This window comes from Manis javanica, chromosome 2 (genome assembly GCF_040802235.1).
Source record: "Manis javanica isolate MJ-LG chromosome 2, MJ_LKY, whole genome shotgun sequence".
NCBI lineage: Eukaryota > Metazoa > Chordata > Mammalia > Pholidota > Manidae > Manis > Manis javanica.
In genome coordinates this window covers 49,507,091-49,527,411 of record NC_133157.1, presented here as the reverse complement: position 1 = coordinate 49,527,411, position 20,321 = coordinate 49,507,091, and the positions used below count along the sequence as shown (strand labels likewise).

The window sequence follows — 20,321 nt, the reverse complement described above, 5'->3', positions numbered from 1 at the left end:
TTATTGATTAAAAGGTACAGAGTTTCTGTTTCGGGTGATGAAAATTCCTGGAAATGGAGAGTGGAGATGGTTGTACAACACTGCGAATGAATATACTTAATGCAGTTGAATTGCACACTAAAAAATCGTTAAAGTTGTAAATTTTATATACACTTAAGAATTTTTTAAAAAATAAGTTACTTTCCCAAACAAAATGTATACCTAAAAAAAAATGAAAGAGCAAGTCAGAGTGCTATTATGCAAAATGAGGTAAATGAGAAAGAAAAGAAGATGGAGACAACAAAAGAACTCTGGAGGAGGTAGGTCCTGCACCAGATATCCAAGCAAAAGAACAGGGTTGGGAAATACAGGGAGAGTTTGCCAGATACGCTTTTCATCTGCAGCTTTCCCAGCATTCTTTGTTCTTCCCTTAATCTGCCCATCCTTGCCTCTTGCCATCCAAGGTGTAGGTCCCACTTGACAAAGACAAGAACATTCATGTGTGGCCTGCCCGGATCTCCATCCACCTTCTTTAGGACCGTGGCTATCCAGTCATCCCCTCCTGCGTCATCAGTCTCTCCCTGGATCCTGGGATCTCCCGTAGCTACACAAGTGTGTTCAGACTGCTCTACCAAATCAACCAGCCCACAAAGCCTGCCATCCTTCCTGGTCCACTCCCCATCTGCTTGTCTCTCATCTCTCTCCTTCCTTCCTAGCCAGCATCTTCACTTGCCTTCCACACTTCCTTCACTTTTACGCAGCCCTTAACCTGTTGTGTTATGGTTTCTCTCTTGATCATCCAGTGGAATAACTCTTGCCCAGGTCAACAATGACCTTCATCTTACTACGTTCAGTGAACACTTCTCTGTCCTGATCAGAATTGCCGAGAACAGTCAACACAATTGATGACTCCCTTCTGGAAATACTCTCTGCCATTGGCTTCTAGGAAGTGGCCTGTATTTTACTCTGTCTTCATTGCTCCCTTTTATTTTCTGCATGTTCCTCTTGACTCATTATATCCTCTCCTCTCTATATCCACTTCCCCCCCTGCACATAGCTTAAAATACCATCCACACACCTACCAAAGTTAGAGTCCCAGCCCAAACTGCTTAAGAACATGAGGCCCTATAGCCTAACTGCCTTCTACCCATCTCTGTTTAAAATACTCAGCTAGTGTGTTCCCTTCATGCCACATACAAGGCTCTGAGTGAGCACAGGCTTCCCCCCGCCGACGTTCTCGCCACACTCTCTGGGTTTCCCAGGCCCTTTCTGATTCCCAAATGTACCAAACTCATTTTCTTTGTAAATGGAGTCTCATAACAGTTAACCTACAGAGTTTTCGTAAGAGGAAATAAAACAATATGTGAAACACTTAGAGTACTGGGAACTGCTGCAGTCACTCTTATCTTTGCCGTGAGTTTGCATGCTGGCCCACTTAGATGAAGAAAGCAGAACAATTAACTTCGATCAGATTCATGCCTGCAGTTGTGTTCTAGTCACTGAGAGAACCGGATATCTTTGATCACTCCTTGGCATTTCCAACTCCTTCAAGGCGTTGAACATACTTCTTTGATAATACCGCCTCTGGAAATCTTCGATATTAGTTTTTAATCTGCCTTTTAAAATTGAGAAAACTGAGGCTGGCAGTTTGGTTATCAAAGGGATCAGTCAATTCAGGGCACATAGTCACACCATTATGCATTGTTCAGCCTCGGGTAGAGCTTTAATTCCATTTCAGCTTTCCAGCTAGCAATGCTGGCATTGTGCAGACACCACCATAGATGCTAAAAATGGTGACTGGTCCACTAAAGTCCCCTGCTGAGCTTTCCACCCACTGAACAAGATTCCTTACTCTTTTATGAAGGACAAAGCAAGAATGTTTCAAGTACCAAACCGTCTGGCAGTCTTCAATGGCACAAAAAACAACTGTTTGTCTAGCAAAATATGTTCCAGAACTAGGAGCCTATAAAGATTATTGCCTTCTTTTTAGTCCCCAAAATATTCCTCAGGCATGACTCCTCAGCTTTCTGCAGTATGGCACCCAGAAGGGAGAAGGCTTTCTCCTCTTTCCGTGTGACGTTCTCAACTTCGTCATTATCTTGCGCAGCCCGGGCCCCTCCCGGTGCCTGCTCATGGGCCCTGCATCCTCCCCGCCGCCGCGGAGAGAGCAAACCCGGCGTGCGGGCCCTCCCTGCGGGTGCCGCGGCCTTGGCACTGCCCCGGCTGCCAGTCTGGTTGCCTCTTTGCTGCCTTTGGAAGCCTGCGCTGTCTCTGTGGCTTTTGGGGTCGTTTCCACCCGCCAGTGTGGTCCCTCTCAGAGGCACTGACGTGCCAGACCAGCCTATTTGAATTGGTGCCAGGCCACTTACAGGGGAGGTGAAGCCAAATCCCATATATTTAAAAGTGTAATACTTTGCTTGTCCACCTCGCTCCTGTCTCCTGAAGTCATTAGTTGTGGTCTTACTTTACTGTTAAAACACTCTTCTTTGTTTCATTTCTCTCGGCTCTGGCTATTTTCAGCTCTGTATATTTAGCAAGCTGTATGTAGGTAGAGATTCTGCTGTTCTGCTTAAGTCTCTTTATTTTTTCTTTCTTTGTGTGTGTGTGTGTGTGTGTGTGTGTGTGTGTGTGTGTGTGCATCCTAAGGAAAGAAAATGTGTTTCTTATTAAATGGGGTGAAAGGGGGAGGAAGAAGATAGAAAGAGCCGATGTTTGACTAGAATAGAAAGTACGAAACTAATGGCAGCCTGCCCGTTTACACAGGAGTAGGGAGAAGCCCATTTATATGGCCACGGGACAGATGTCGTTCTGACCTTGAATCACCTCAGTTGTCTGAGAGATACCTTTGTCATCTTTTGGCTTGGCATATTTTAAGATCTTTAGAATGTCACAGGAATTCTTTTGCTTCATGTTACGTTTGAGGCTTTGCAAAGATGGAGCCTAATTGTACAAGGTAAGGCAGATAAATAATAACATTTCCATTCCGCAGCTGAATTAGGGAAGTTAAGTGATTTTCCTGAAATCCCTCAGGAAGCTGGAGACACATCTAGGCATACGACATGTGAGTTCTGAGGCTCGGGCCTTTCACCCGTGGCCACATCTCCCTGTCTCTGTTTACTCTAGAATTCCACACATATGTTGGTCAAGTAAATATTTGGTTCTGGGGCGATTTGGGGTGGAACAATCTTCTAACCTTTGCCAGTTAAAGGTGCTGGATTAACGGTGCTTTGACGGAAGTCTGCTATTGATGGAGCTGTAGCTGCAGCTTGAAGAGCAGCTGTCCCAGCTCCACAGGACCTAGACTGTAGTCCTAATACAACACATATTTGCTGCAAGCAAAATGTAATTCTTATATGAGCTGGCATTTGTATAGTAAGCCTTTTCTAGAGGCACCCTACATCAGGAATGGAACTCAGAGCACAAAGAAAATACCCTTCAAAAGGTGATAATAAAACAGCTTGCCAACAGTGGGTAAATGTGAATGCTCCACGAAGAAAACATGGGTTAGTAAGTCCCTTTAAAACCTATGAACCTATGAAGCTCATCCTCTGAAAAATATGTGAATTTCCCATCTTACTGAAAGATTAAAAAATATATGGGACATGCCAGAAATTATAAAAAGTGAGGATTTTATTAATGTAGTGCATGATAGATAGAATTGAGCAAACCCAACAGCTTCACCTTAGATGGGTCTTTCCAGAGCTAGGGTCACATATGACACCTACAAATGTTTTAAGAGCCTGGTAAGAAACAAAAAAAAGTAGTGACTAATGGATTTTAAAGGTGCTGGGAACTGTGTTAGGGAGTGGTGGAGGCTGGGGACTGGAGCACCAATGTCTGCCCACAGATCTAAGCAATGCTTTTCAGGCAGGATTATAGGCACAGTGTGGTCAGATTGTCTGTGGTCAGGTTGTTGAAGAGAACATAGAAATCCAGGTTGTTATGTAAAAAAAAAAAAAAAAATCCCAATTTTTAAATGTTAGAAACTATTTTTTTAAAATTTATAACATTGTGTTGGCCAAAGACAGCATATTCTGCAAGACATATTCAATGAACAGACTGCCAGTGAATTTCATTTTACTCATGGAGGTGATGATTTATGTGATGAAATACGGGAGCTTCTAGGGGGAGTTCGTAGGGAACCAGGAGAGGAATGGGATGGTTTTGTACATGCCAGAGATTCACATATGACACCTACAAAAGCAGTATATTGATTCACAAATAGGAAGTCTACCAAAAATATTTCAATAGAAGAAAAAAAGGAAACCTAAATTCCAGACTCAGTGCCTCCTCCTGCTCCTTGAACATGCCAGGTCTGTCCAACCTCAGGGCCTTTCCTCTTGCTATTCCTTCCTCCTGGATGCTCTGCTGCCAGGAATCTGCATTCCTTGCTCTCTCAGTTCATTCACAACTTTCCTTAAGACTCACCTCCTTGAAGAGGCTGCCCTGACCATCTCATCTGAATTTCACCACCACCCGCCCAGCACCAAAACTTTATACCTTTCTTCCTGACTCACTTCTTCTCTTGAATACTTACTGCTAGCACATGATTTTACTTACTCATCCTTTGTTGTCTCTTTATCCCATTACATGAAGCCAGGGGCTGTTGTCTCTTTTGTTCTGTAGCATTAGTGGGTTCTTAGTAATATTTATTGAATGGTTGAATAAATAAGCTGTAACAAAACATTCAATATAATGTGTACACTCTGTGAATATGATATGTTCACTTAATAATCTGCTCAGATAAAATTTTTACTACTAATCTTTTCAGAAAACCAAAAAGAATATACTAGCTGGTATATTTATACAAGCAATGATGAATTTTTGCAAAAATGCCTTTTAAAGTAATCTAAATTAGAATGTTTTCACATACATAGTGTGCAATTCTAAAAGGAAGGAGGACACTTAAATGTTTAAGAAAATGAGAAAACTGTGTTAAACTGCAACTTATCATTGTAAATATTTGTATATGGCACAGGACCACTCATTTCACCTGAACCATAGCCATCACCCAAAATGAAAAGTCATACTGTGAAATTTAGAAGTGGCTGCTATCCACAGGACTCTATAGAGCTCACTGTGTTTTTAGAACAATATTTTTTATATTAAACTGAAATAATTTAAATTTAAAATAAAAATAATTGGAAGTTAAACGATATACTAATTTTATCATTTTAAAAACATTCAAATTAAAAAAGAACAGCCTAGCTTGTAAAATTATTCTTATTAGGCATTGACAACCCGGAGAAGTAATTTACTAGGACAGCGGGAGCCCCTGTTGTCTCTAGCTGTGTACTTCTAATTGTCTTGCCTTCTGCCTAGAAAACATTATTTTATCATCTGTACTTTTTTGCTAGCATAACTTTTTCACTTATGTAAATTGTGGTTTGGTGGGAAGGAAGTTACAGCAAGGGGCTAGGTCTGGTGACCTTAGTAAGGATTACCATGACCTTAATAAGAAACCATGCTTCTCAGACCAAAAACAGCTCTGTGGGATGATCCACGGGAAACGAATGACTAACCAAACTGATTTAAATAGACAGAGATGGATATGCATATCCATTCATAATAAACAATGATACCTCTTGAGTTCCTGGTGTCATATAAACTGTCAAGTGAAGGTTGGGCACTCTCTCCCTATGGGAGAGCTCTAGGAATACTGAAACAAGAATCAGTAGTTTTGTTTGTTGAATTTTTACAAGTATCAAACCAGAACAGAAGAATTCAGGTGTCTCTAGAGGGTCACCCTCAGGGAGGAAGACCTGCATGCACCTCCTTCACCACATGATGATCTCGCTTCAGGGGCCATAATGATGAACCCTGTTGGCCAACACTGAGTAAACACAGCCATCCTTTGGCTCTCTTTGGAATTTTTCCATTTCTGTGCTTCACCTCACTGGTTCTTTTTTTTTCTTAAACCTTTCTCTGGACAAGTGGAATACAGTTAATTAGTCTTGAGCTTGCCAAATTGCAGTCACTCATTGAGATGACTACCCCTAGGGCCTCCTCTTTGGAACTGGGGTGCCTCTAATCCTGTCAGTTCCTCAGCTGCAGGCACTGCACAGCCAGGGTGAGCTTGCTCAGGTATAAGAGGGACTGCAGGTGACAGGATCTTGCCACTGCTACATTTGACTGGACTTGTGTGTGCTGTGCCCAAAGAATAGCAATGGCATCTAGCTGGTCTACCATACAGGACCTTGCAACATCATTTTATAATACTCTTATCCCAACTACATTGGACTATTTTGAATCATGTCTGGGCTCCCAAGGCCAAGTTAGGTGCAGTATCATTTGGGGACTATTTTCAGAGGCAATATAGTCAGTCATGCAGTGATTTCTTACCTCATAGTATGGGTATCAGCCAAGTGCAGTTCCAGATGGTATTTTAAAGGTAACGTTTTGAGCTTTTATCTTTTACAGTTCTTACAGGTGAGAGAGCTGGTAAACAGAAGACCTGAATCTTGCAAGTGGCTAAATTGAATTCAGGTTAGCTCATACTCAAAAATTTATCAGAAACATGTTTTTCTTGCCACTAGAAGAGGGGACAAATGGCAGGAAATGTAAAATTTGTGCATTAGCATGCTTCAGCGCATGGCTTACAGAAATGAACCTGCCATTGTATTCAGGCTCACAGGAGTCCTTAGTTAAGAGGCAAGTGCTCTATGAAACTAAAGAAAGAACAGACAAAATTCAATATACAAATGTGCTAAATGTAAAGAACTAAATTCCTGAGCCATCTTTATAAGTATGGTTTTTAATATTAAGTTGACAAAAGTAGCAGGACATTAAGTTATGAATTATAAGTACTTATGCCTTTCTCACACTGCTCAAAGGCTATCTATATTCTCTTCTTAGAAAAGATGCTGAGTCTAGAAGCCAAAATAATTTTCTTGTAGTATCTTTGGTACATGAATTCCTCTTTGAATGAAAGATTCCTTAGAAGTTGTTTTACCCTGAGTTCTACTTTCTTATAATCTTAGACATATCTCTAAGTAAACTCTGGGATCAATTTTATTTTTAAACATTTAGACCTAGCAATTTCTAAGGTGCACTTTAAAAATAAATGTGCAGATTTTAAAAATTTAAGTATTGTTCTAGGAACTTCATTTAAATAGGAAAGATATTTTTTTAATTAAAATAATCCCAAAATATGGACCTTCTGTTGGTATAACTTGACACATAAAATTATGTGTCTTTTAGCATAAGCTTTGAAAGCTGAAATATTATGGTCAACATTTAAAATACAATTTACTAGCTGCCTTTGGTTACTGTGTTTATTTCAATATCTCTGATTTCCTCCTATCTATATTCAAGACTTCAGAGTTGAAGTTCACTGGTATATGTGTTGATTATAACAGTATAACTTGTGAACAAAATAATCTCCTTTTGATGTGTATTAGTCCAAAGATCACTTTTTCCCTCTGCTAGTTTCTTCCTACTTGGATTTAGTCAGTTTTAAATTACAAAAATTACAGCAGCTGCACAAAAATACACATGATGAGGTTTTAGAACTGCTCTTTTATGTCATTTGGTAAGGTATTAGTCATTTAAAAACATTTAGGGGAAAAAGGAGGAGGGGACATTGACAAGAAGGCTCTGATACACTTGTGAAGCTTTCCTGTCCACTCTGGGCTGACAATGCCTCCATTCATTTCTCTAGTCCCTGGGGAATGTGTTCTTCCTTCTAGGAGAATTGGGTTAGTCAGAGAGAAAAAGGAAGAGAGAAGGGCAGGAGATTCCTCTCTAAATCACGTTAATACCTTATCAGCTGACAGACCAGCTCATTGCCAGTGTGCACTTTTAAAGAAGGAAAGCTGAAATAGGTTCTTTCTAAACAGCACAGGGTGATTCCTTTGCTAGTAAGATCTTTCATCAGTTTTTTGGCACTGAAAAACAAGGCAATTGGGTGATAGTTCATTGAATATTTTCTTATTTTTTTTCCTTCTATGGTGTATAAAATTGAATGTCTACTCCTTCAAAAACTGAACAATAAGCTAACCTTTCAGTAACATATAAAATTTCAAAAGACCCTATTGGAAGAAGACTGTTTTTCATTATACTTCTGTAGTTCTGAGATTCTGTATAAAGCATTTAGGATATCCTAGTCTGTCTATATTATCATATAGTTATAGGAAATGAAGAAAATCAGATGTTAAGACATTTTTGATCAACATTTATATAGCAGTGATAAATAATCCTTGTGGTGTGGAAAATATGCTATAAAGAAGGAGATATTATGATATGATATGACAAATTAAAATTTGTAGACTCTTGCTTTCTAATTATTTATATAAATATCATATCTCTCCAGCTATATTGTACATTGCTTAAGAAAAGGGGTCACTTCATTTTTATATCTTCAGGGAACTTAGCATAAAGCTTCTATGTCGGAAGTGCTCAATAAACATGTACCAAAGGGAGGAATAATACTATAGGATCCCTCTGCTTGAATTTCTTGAGTCCTTCTCTATCAGTCCTTCAAATAAACTTGAAATTTGGAGTTCTGTGAAAATACATAAAACATCAAATAAAATACCTGACAAATACCAGTAAAGAACACCTGAGGCAGAATGTGTAATGGTTTTCTCAGAACAGATAAATGTGGTCTCATCATTGATATATTTGGCAATAGTTTTCCTTTAAAACACATAAACCAATTAGAGCTTAATCATTTTAGTCACTAATTGGCTTTGCAAAATGTCTTTTATTCTTTTATAACTAGCCTACTTGAAAACGTGATGAACCATAAGGACCTTTTCCTTGGAAAGGAGTACGGACAAGCCCCTTGTAGTTTTGTTTGGGTGCCATTCAAAGCCAAACATTAAACCTTTCCCAAAACTTGAAACAAATGTAAGTGCTGCCACAAACCAAAGTGAGAGCCTCTGAGGAGAGATTGTTTCCACTTCCTCTTTTTAGTTTTTTATTTGTGAATCCCAACTGTGTAATTTATCAAGATGTATCCTGCTTTCTCATGGCCATGCTACTCGCTCTGTCCAGTGAATCTCAGGGCCTGGGATTTTGGAACAGTGCTTTGGGGAGGCTTATATTCTGATGCCGTCTATATAGGACTCCTTCCAATGAGAGGCCGGAAGGACTTCCAAGGGGGCAGGTCAACTGGAATCCTAAAATCTATAAAGATAGGATTATTTTATTATCTTTCCCTAGCCCAAAAGACTTTGTTGGGGAGCTGAATCTCTAATAAGGTCCTTATAGGATGACACTTGTATGGAATGAATGCCTCCTGAGAAATGTAAGTATTAATCTAGAATAATTGACTCCTAGGTAAGCTTTACTAATGGTTCCATCATATCCAGTTGGCCTATTGCTTTTATGGGGACTTTTATCCAAAAAATTAGACCTAATGACCTAAAATATATATATACTTTTTAGAGGTGCCAAAGGGGAAGATAGCTGACGATCAAGAGTTTCATGTGCCCCTTCCACAATGTTGAGTTGTCACAGAAAAGTAACTGTCCAGGCAGGGACCACATTTTCTAGCCTCCTAGCATCTAATTAGGGTACTGTGACTGGTTCTAGTGAAAGGAAATATGAGTGGAAGTGATATATGTCATTCTGGGAAGTGCTGAAGAGGCAGATGTATCTTCTCCACAGTCTCTTCCCCTATTCTACAAGGGGGTGTAACTACAATATCAAAGAACCCTGGGTTTCAGAATGACCACGTGGTGTGTGGGTGGAAGGCTACCCACTGGGAGCATCTACATTGGTCTGTGCCATGAGCAAGACACAGCATCTAGAATCACTTTAACAAACCAGGGGGGAAGATACAAATGTCCCAAACAATGGTTATTGTAAGATGGAATGTTTTTTTCCTATTCTCTATGCTAAAAGTTAAAGGTTTGTACAAGTGAAAGCATCTTTTGAGATTTATATTGAAACTGCAGGACTTGGAGACAGAGAAGGCACAAACATTCCCAGAATGCGAGCCTGTCCTAGACCATGGTTTCTCTAGACATTATGAAGGCCATCTTAGATGCTCACCTCTCTTTAATCTACATGAACTTCTCCTATCTGTTTTTCCCACCCAATTCCCATCTCTTCCATGAAGCATTCAGGTATCACTGAATGAATCATTCCTTTCTCTGAGTTCATAACAATTAAAATCTGTAAAAGCCTTTACACTGCCTCATCTGGCTCGTGAGTGCACTCACATTGTTACATTATTTTTAATGAGTAAATGCATCATTTGTTTCAAATGTAAGGTATTGGAGAGAGAGAAATAACTTTAAAAAAATGGGAAAAGGACACTGGAAATGGACAAACTTATCCTTTTGTCTATTTGATGATCTCAAGGGGGAAGAAAGGTTCCAGGATATATGCCTGCTGTCTAACTGACCTCCATCGTAGAACACTTTCCATGTTCTATCCTAGAAGGGTATAGCTGTTGCTGAGCCTTCTACTTTCCCACAAAAATTAAGACATTTATTTAGAAGCATAGAAGTGGGAAACTGGTCAGGAGTAGTGCAGGTAGCTCTAGTAATTTTGGCTATGCAGGCCCTGATCACAGTCATCTTTTGAATTTGAGGGTGTGTTTTTAGCTAATTTAGTCCTTGGCATCATTCTTTTTTCACCAATAAGAGTGTCAGTTGCAGTACCATTCGGATGGCAAGTTTTATGTGTTGATCCCACCTGATAGTTGAAACCAGATTCATTCCACCCACAGTGCCAGCCATGTAGTAAACCCCATCTAGTTCCTTGGATAGGACCTGCTTTTCAATGGACAAAATGTAATGTGAAGGCTCTACATCCTGTTAGCCAGCTCTGAGTGATTAGTGCTCCACAGTTGAGTATCAAATGTCTGCATTTATCATACCAGCTCTTAATCATTGTCAACTGTGCAGAAAGACCCTTAGAGGTTTTTATATTCACTAAAATCAGGAAATTCTCAGGTATGTTTTTCTCCACAAGGTAAGCCATGCCCCTTGCATGCACACATTGCAAATCATAATTTGAAAGACCCATTTGACATTTAGGCTTACATAATTTTGGAAGGTGAGTCCAAGAGGAAGCCATAGAGGAGAAATTTTGAATGAAGGTTTTTAGATATTTCACACTTGAATTGCAAAAGCAAGAACTACAATTCTCTTCCATGCAGTTTAGTCCAATTATTTCAAGTAATTATGGAAAAGCTTAAATCATTAACCCTGTCTTTAGACATGGTTTATTAGAGGTATTTTTTAAAATGTGCATGATATCCACTGCTTTTTCTTCTTACACATTAAGCTTCAAATTAATGTGGTACAAATGCAGCATTATTCAGTTGTCTAGTTCTTTATGTAGCATGAAATAAACAGTACAAAAGCTCATGTGGGCAATCTGAGCTAGTATTTCTTTTCCCCAAATAAGTAACAGCTACTCATCTAGATTCTTTTCAATTATAGAAATTGATGATATCTTCATGGAAGTTTAGTTTAAAAGGAGTTCTAGATGAATTAAAAAGAATTCTACAGTGTTTGAGTTACTTAACAAGACAACAGAAATGAGCAAAATGAAAGTTTGTTCTTGATACAGAAATTATGCCAATGGACAGAAAAAAGTCTGAAAAATTTCAGCACCAAGGTTAATTTTTATTATATAATGAATGCATAAAAACAGGGTTTGGAAAAGATGTGATTTTCAGCTGCTTTTCTAGTATAATTCTGCAATAACAACGAAAACTAAACTGAGTGAAATTGTTGCAAAGGAAGGAGACTATCATAAAAGATAGTAAGTAGGTTTACCCACCATTTATTATATCAATCTGTTTGCAGAGCTGCAGTTGAGATTGTGTTAGCACTTCCATTATAAGCCTGTACTTTGAGGAATTTGGAATGTGGCCAATAAAGGATCATTCTGAACCAAAAGTTGGCACAGAAAGTTTCCTCCCGTGAGCAAAAATTGTTTTCATTATTTCTTCTTCATCGTCTTCTTTTTTCCCCTCTTTACAAAATACCATAAAATTTCATCTGGTTGCTTTTAAACTTGAATATCTAAAATAAAAGTTAAGTATAAGAGAGCCAACCCAGTGATTTGAAGACAATACATCTTTTGTCCATCTGGGCAGAATTTGTATTTGGCATTTTATATGAAGGAACCAAATACCATTCAGTTGGGAGTATTTAGAGAAAGAGTAAAAACTAATATCAAATGGCCCCTTAGTCATTGCCTCTGATAATGAACTTAAAATTAATGAATTGAGGGTGAAAGAGAGCTTATTCATTTATTCCCATTATTGTGCACATGACCTTGTAACTATTTATACAAACTGTTCTTCACAGCACTCTGGCATAGTTTCATACCCATTTATCTTACACTTTTATAGATGTGCAATTTACATATGATAAAATCAACCTATTTTAAGTATGCAGTTCTATGATTTTGGTAAGTGTATATAGTTGTCCAACTATTACCAACCATAATCAAGTTTAAGAAAAAATTCCATCACAGTGAAAAGTTCTCTTGTTGCACTTGGCAGTCCTTTTCCATCCCTAGCCCCACCTCAGCCCCAGGCAATGACTGATCTTTCTTTCAGTATAAATATGCCTTTTATAGAATTTTAAATAAATAGAATGAGAGGATATGTCATTTCTTGTGTCTATATCTGAATTCTTTCCTATAGCATAATGTTCTTGAGGGTCCCTTATAGTCTTGGACATCCAAGTAGTCCATGCTTTTTACTGCTGAGAAGTTCTCCATTGCACGGGTACACCTGTTTGTTAATCCATTCAGGAGTCATGGGCATTTGAGGCTCCTTCCAGTTTGGGACTATTATTGGTAAAACTGCTATACATATTTGAGTAGAGGTCTTTTTTTAGGTGTGTTTTCATTTCTCATGGATAAACACCTCGAAGTTGCTGGGTCTTACGATGAGTTTATTTTTAACTCTATATGGAACTGCTAAACTGTTTTCCAAGGTAGACATGCCATGTGGCATTTCCAACAATGTATTGAGAGTTCTGGTTCTGCACATGCTCACTAACAGTCTTTTTCTTTGAGCTATTCTTGTGGGTATGTACACATATCTCACTGTGTTTATTGGCCATTTGTATATGTTCTTTGGTGATTTTTATTTTCAAATCTATTTTCCCTCTGACTTTCTTTTTGGGCATTGGTGTTTTATTATTGAGCTGGAAAATTCCATTATACATTTTGGAAAAGAGATTTTTGTCAGATACATACTTAATAGATGTTTTCTACCAATATGTGGTTTGCCGTGTCATTTTATTAATGGTATTTTTTGATAAGCAAAATTTTCTAAGTTTAAAGTCTAATATATAAATATTTTTTCTTTAATGGCTCATTTGTTTTTGTGTCCTTAATTCTTTGCCAAACCCAAGGTCTCTATGATTTTTTTCTGGGTTTTCCTTTAGAAGTTTTATGATTTTACTTGTTAGGTTTGGGTCTCTGGTCCACTTCAAGTTAACTTTTATGGTGTGAGGTAAGGATTTAAGTTTACTTTTTCCCATGTGGAAATACAGTTATTTTAGCAGCATTAATTAAAAAGCTTATCCTCTCAACATTAAATTTGGCACCTTTCTCAATAAACATTTCATATATGAAGTCAAGTATGAGTCTTTTTTTCTTGACCTTAATTTTTGTTCCATTGATCTATATGTAAGTCCTTCTAAAACTACACTGACATAATTACGGTAGCTTTATAATCAGTGTTTAAATCAGGAAATATAAGTTGTCTGACTCTGTTCTTCTTTTATTTTTTATTTATTTTTATTGAGGTATAGCTGACATACAACATGTGGGTTTTAGGTGTACAGCATAATGAATCAACAATTATATAACTATGAAATGCCCACCATGATAAATGTAATTATCAGTTATCACCACACAAATATTTTACAGTCTTATTGACTATATTCCTTATGCTGTACTTTCATTACCTTGAGTTATTTATTTTATAATTAAAAGTTTGTACCTCTTTATCCCTTTCATCTATTTTTTCCCATTCCTCCACTGCCCTCCCTTATGGCAACCACCAGTTTATTCTCTCAGTTTGAGTCTGTTTGTGTTTTGTGTGTTTGTTCTATTTTTAGATTACATGTATAAGTGAAATCATACGACATTTGTTTTTCTCTGACTTATTTCAGTTAGCATAATACCTTCTGGGTCCATCCATGTTGTTACAAGTGGCAAGATTTTATTCGTTATGGCTAAGTAATATTCCATTGTATATATGTACCATGTCTTCATCTATCCATCTGTTGATGGACACATAGGTTACTTCCATATCTTGGTTATTGTAAATAATGTGCAATAAACATAGGGGTGTACATATCTTTTTGAATTTCTGTTCTTTTTAAAAATGATTTTGGCTTTGCTAATATTCTAAGTCTCCACATAAATTTTAGAGTTGGCCTATCTATTTCTACAAAAAAAAGGCCTGCTGAAATTCAATTTGTATTGCATTATATCTGTAGATCAGTTTGGCAAGAATTGCTATCTGAACAATATTGAGTCTTCTAACCTATGAATATGGTATATCTACTTAGGCCTTCTTCATCTCATCAAAGATTAATAGATTTCAGTGTTCAGGCCTTATACATCATTTGTTAAATTTATTCATAAGTGTTTTATTTGATGGTATTATAAATTTATTTTTAAATTTTATTATCAGATCAATCTTTGCTACTGAGTAAAAATAGAATTGTTCATCAATGCTGTATCTTGTGATCTTGCTGAATTCATTTACTAGTTCTAGTAGGTTTTTGTTGGATTCTTAGATTTTCTAATACAAGCATTTATATTAGATTTATATTATATATTTTTTTATCTATTAAATAAATTTCCCTATAGGCACTGTTTTAGCTGAATCCCACAGATTTTGATGTGATGTTTTATACTTTGTCAATTTAATATGTGTTCTTATTTCTTCTTTGACCTGTAGGTTATTTTGAATTGTGGGAAATACATGGAAATTTCCCAGATTTATTTCTGTTACTGATTTCTACTAAATTCTGTTGTTGGAGAACATAACTTCAGCTCTTTTAAATATATTCAGGCTTGTTTTATGACATAGCATATGCTCTCTGCTGGTAAATGTTCCATGTGCACTTGAAAAGAATATCTATTTGTTGTTACATGGAGTTCTCTGTAGATGTTAATTAGATCAGGTAGTTAATAGAGTTTAAAAACCTGTAGTTTCATGGACTTTATTTGTCCTAACAACTGTTTATAGAGAATTGAAATCTTCAACTATAGTTGTTGACTTGTGTATTTTAGTTTTCAATTCGATTTTTACTGTATTTGTTTTGGATATCTATTTTCAGGTAATTAAATATATATAATTGGTTTATCTTGGGTGACCCTTTTATCATTATAACATGTTCCTCTTTTCTCTAGCAGCCTCTTCTTGACTTAAACTCTATGTGGTCCAATATTATTTTAGCCTCTCCAGCTATTTTGTGCTTATACTTTATGTAATACATTTTCCTATCCTTTACTTAAAGCCTATCTTGTTATATATTTAAAGTTTCTGTTTTAGACAATATTATATACTTGGATCTTTATTTTTAAAATCCAGTCAGACATTCTCTACTTTTGGTTGGGATATTTAAATATTTAGTCAATTCACATTTTAATGTTATTATGGGTATGATTAGAGTTAAATATTGGCATTTTGCTGTTCTCTCTTACTGTTTATACCTCCTCATTGTTATATATCAAACAAATACTTTTAGTATGCCATTTTTACTATATTTCTTTGATTTAGTTCTTGTGATTGTTCTAGGAATTATAAATAACATTCTTCCCTTACCATAATCTGCTTGAGGTTAACTGAGTTCTGTTAAAATATAGGAACTCTGAATCAGTGTACTCTTTTCTACACTTTGTGTTATTTTTGTTATTTTATTACATCTATATAAGTAATAAATCCAAAAATATGGTGTTACAATTAGTAGTTTAAAGAATAATGTATCTTTTAAAGTAATTAAAAGAAGCAAATACACACATAAATATACATATACATATGTACACACACACATTTCTGGTGCTCTTCATTCTTACTTGTGAGTCTAAGGTACAGTCTGTTGTCATTTCTTTCCATTTTGAAAAATCCCTTAAACATTTCTCATAGCACTGGTCTGATAGTAACAAAATCTCTTATCTCAGATTGTCTATATTTCACCTTTCTCTTTCTATGATAGATTCAATGAATACAGAACTCCTGGCTGACAGTTGTTTTATTCTTTCTCTTTATGGAAATATCATTGATGTACAATCTTATATTAGTTTCAAGCTACTACACGGTGGTTCAACAGCTACCCATATTATTAAATCCTCACCCCATTAGTACAGTTACTATCTGTAAGACAGTTGTTTTATTCTTAAGCAATTTGAGTATGTAATACCAATGTCTTCGGCCTCTTATGTCTGATAAAGAGTGAGTGGCTTGTCATTTCATTTTTCTTTGTATGTAATATGTTGTTCTTTCCTTGATGCTTATAAGTACTCTTTAATTTCACTTTCAGCATTTTAACTAAGATGTCAAACTAAGATGTTTTTCATTGATTGGTCCTACTTGTGTTTTGTTGAGCATCTTAGTTAATAATAATAATTAGCAGTTAATGTTGGTTACTTTAACTATCTGCTTAATATCAGTTGATTTAATTAGTTCATTTAATTTATTGCTCTTAATCAATATTATTTAACAAATTTGGTAAGTTTTAGACTATCCCTTTTCAATATTTTCTGACTATTTTTTTATCTCTTCTTATTTTGAGATTCCTATAATATACATATTGGAATACTTCAGGTTTATGTTCATTATTCTTGAATTTATTTTCTCTGTGTTCTTCAAGTTGAATACTTTATACCACTCTATCATCAAGTTTACTGATTATTTTTTCTTTTAAAATCTTTTAATAAGCCCATTTAGTTTTAGGTTATGGTGTCTATTAGATTTTTTTATAATTTCTATTTATTTGTTGGCATTCTCTGTGTTTGTTCATTAACAGTATATTTTTTAATCATTTGAGCATATTTTTTTTAGTCTTTTAATATACTTTTAATAGCTGATTTAAAGTTTTGGTAAATTCAACATATGAGCCAGCTTGGAGTCAGTTTCTAGTGAGTATTTTTTTTCAATGAGTATGAATCTTTATAATTTTTTTAAATATCTAGTAATTTTTCATTGAAATGTGGACATTGTAGATAATATGCTGTAGCAATTTTGAATTCTATTTTGTATTAAGAGGGCAGTATTGGTGGTAGTTTTTATTTGTAGGTAATTAAATTTTCTGGATTGAAATATTTCTGAAGTGAAACCTGTCTCCCAAGGATGTGGACTCTCACCACTTTCATTCAGTGTAGTAGTGGAAATCCCTGCCATAGCAATCAGACAAGGAAAAGATGTTAAAGTCATCTAAATTGGTAAGGAAGAAGTTAAACTGTCACTATTTGTAGATGACCTTATATTATACATAGAAAACACTTAAGAATCCACAAAAAACTACTAGAACTAGTTACTGAATTCAGCAAAGTTTCAGGATGCAAAATTAATAGACAGAAATGTGTTGCAGTCCTATATACTAACAATGAACTAGCAGAAAGAGAAAGCAGGATAACAACTCCATTTATAGTAGCATCAGAAAGAATAAAATACCTAAGAATAAACCTAACCAAGGAGGTTAAAGACCTGTACTCTGAAAACTATAAGACACTGATGAAAGAAATTGAAGAAGACACAACTAAATGGAAATCTATCCCATGCTCATGCATAGGAAGAATTAATATTGTCAAAATGGCCATTGTACCCAAAGCAATTTATAGGTTTAGTACAATCCCTATCAAAATACTGATGGCATTTTTCAATGAACTGGCACAAATGATTCTAAAATTTATATGGAATACAGAAGACCCCAAATAGCCAAAGCTATCATGAGAAAAAGAAAAAAACTGGAGGTATCATGCTCCCTCTCTTCTAGCTATGCTACAAAGCTACAGTAATGAAAACAGTATGGTACTTGTACAAGAAAAGACACATATATCAATGGAACAGAAAAGTGAGTCCAGAAATAAACCCACACATATATCATCAATTAATACATGACAAAGGAGGCAAGAGTGTACAATGGAGAAAAGACAGCCTCTTCAATAAATGGTGTGTTGGGAAAACTGGACAGCTACATGCAATAGAATGAAACTAGATTACTCCCTAACACCATTCACAAAAGTAAACTCAAAATGGATTAAAGACCTAAATATAAGACACAAAACCATAAAACTCTTAGAAGGAAACAGGCAAAAATCTCATGAACATAAGCATGAGTAATTTTTTTCTGTACACATCTGGCTGGGAAAAAAAAAGCAAAAATAAACAAGTGAATCTAAATCAAATGAAAAAGCTTCCGTACAGCAAAGGAAGCCAAACAAAAGGGCAACATACTGTATGAGAAAATATATTCATAAATGATACATCCAATAAGGGGTTAACATCCAAAAAATATGAAGAACTCATGCAAATCAACATAAAAAAATTAAAAAATAGGCAGAGGACCTGAATAGACATTTTTCCAGAGAAGACATACAGGTGACTAACAGGCACGTGAAAAGAAGCTCCACATTTCTTATCAGCAGGGAAATGCACATCAAAACCATAATGAGATATCACTTCACACAAGTCAGAATGGCCACAATCTAAAAAACAAGAAACAACAAGCACTGGTGAGGATGTGAGAAAAGGAAACCCTCCTACACTGTAGGTGTGAATATAAATTAGTGCAGCCACTGTGGAATGCAATATGGAGATTCCTCAAAAAAACTGAAAATAGAAATACCATATGATCCAGTAATTCCACTCTAGGAATTTTCCCAAAGAAAACAAAATATCTAATTTGAAAGATATGTGTACTCCTATGTTTATTGCTGCATTATTTACAATAGCCAAGATATGGCAGCACCCAAAGTGTCTATCAAAAGATGAATGGATAAAGAAGGGGTACATATAAATGGTGGATATTATTAAGCCATAAAAAAAGAAATCCTTCCATTTACAACACTATGGATAGACCTAGAGGGTATGTTCTAAGTGAAATAAGCCAGGTAGAGAAAGACAAAAATAGTATTTCACTTATTTGTGGACTCTTAAAAACAAAACAAAACAAAATGAACAAAACAGCAGTAGACTCATAGACACTGAGAAGGGACTGGTGGTTACCATGGGAGAGGGGTTGAGGTAGTTGGGTTGGGAGGGTAAGCGGGATAAAGGGACACAAAAATTCTCAATCATAATATAAGTTGGTCATAGGAATGGTAGTATAGTGTGGAGAATATAGACAGTGATTCTGTAGCATCTTCCTATGCCGGCAGATAGTAACAGCACTAGTGGGGGGTGAGGATTTAGTAACAGTAGTAACTGTTGAACCAATGTGTTGTATATTTGAAACCAATATAAGACAGTATATCAACTATGCTTTAGTTAAAAGAAAATAAGCAAAAAAGAAAAAGATGTTCTATTATTCATCCAAAGATAGAAATTCTGCCATTTGCAACAACATTGATGATCCTAGATGGTATTATGCCAAGTGCAATAACTCAGGTGGAGAAAGACAAATGCCATTTTTTATCAATTATTTCATTTATATGTGGAATCTAAAAACAAAACAAAATAAATAAAACAGCAATAGACTGACAGACACTGAGAAGAGATTTGTGGTTACCATGGGGGAGGGTTTGAGGTGGGTGAGTGAAATAGGTGAAGGGGATAAAGAGGTCTCAATCACATTATAAATTAGTCACAGGGATGAAAGTACAGTATAGAGAATATAGTCAGTAGTTCTGTAACATCTTTCTATGTTGACAGTAACTACACTAGTTGGGGTAAGGATTTAATAATGTATATAACTGTTGAATCACTATGTTGTGATTTGATCCTTGAAACCAATATAATACTGTATAGCAACTATACTTCAATGAAAAATATATTTAACAAAAGAAATCTGTCTCCCTTGTGATGTGTAGATGCTGATACCTCTGCTTGGTTTCTTTTTTTCCTACTTCATTTTTTTTTAGTATGACTTCCTCAGCATCTCCCTGGCACCTGTGTAATTTAGTGGCCAGCCAACCAATAATTGGGCATGGGCTATGCTCATACAGTCAAGCCAACAAAGTTTCTATTATTGTTATTAAACTGTGGGTAAGGGACACAATCAATGGTACAACATATTCTTGTCCTCAGGCTTTCAATTTTTATCAGACATTTATAGGTTAGCAGTCAGCCAGACATGTATGTATAATTTATTACCAGAGCACTTCTATAGCTCTCCCACTTCAAGAATCCCCTCTCCATTGAATTTCTAGTTGCTCTGCCACCTGCCCCAACTCAATTCCAC

At 36.1% G+C, this 20,321-nt stretch overlaps 1 protein-coding gene across 2 annotated transcripts in view; it reads left to right on the top strand.

The window, feature by feature from the left end:
- Positions 1-20,321, top strand: part of ADAMTSL1 (ADAMTS like 1) — an 869,288-nt gene that overhangs the window by 319,839 nt on the left and 529,128 nt on the right. The gene's annotated exons all lie outside the window — the stretch shown is intronic.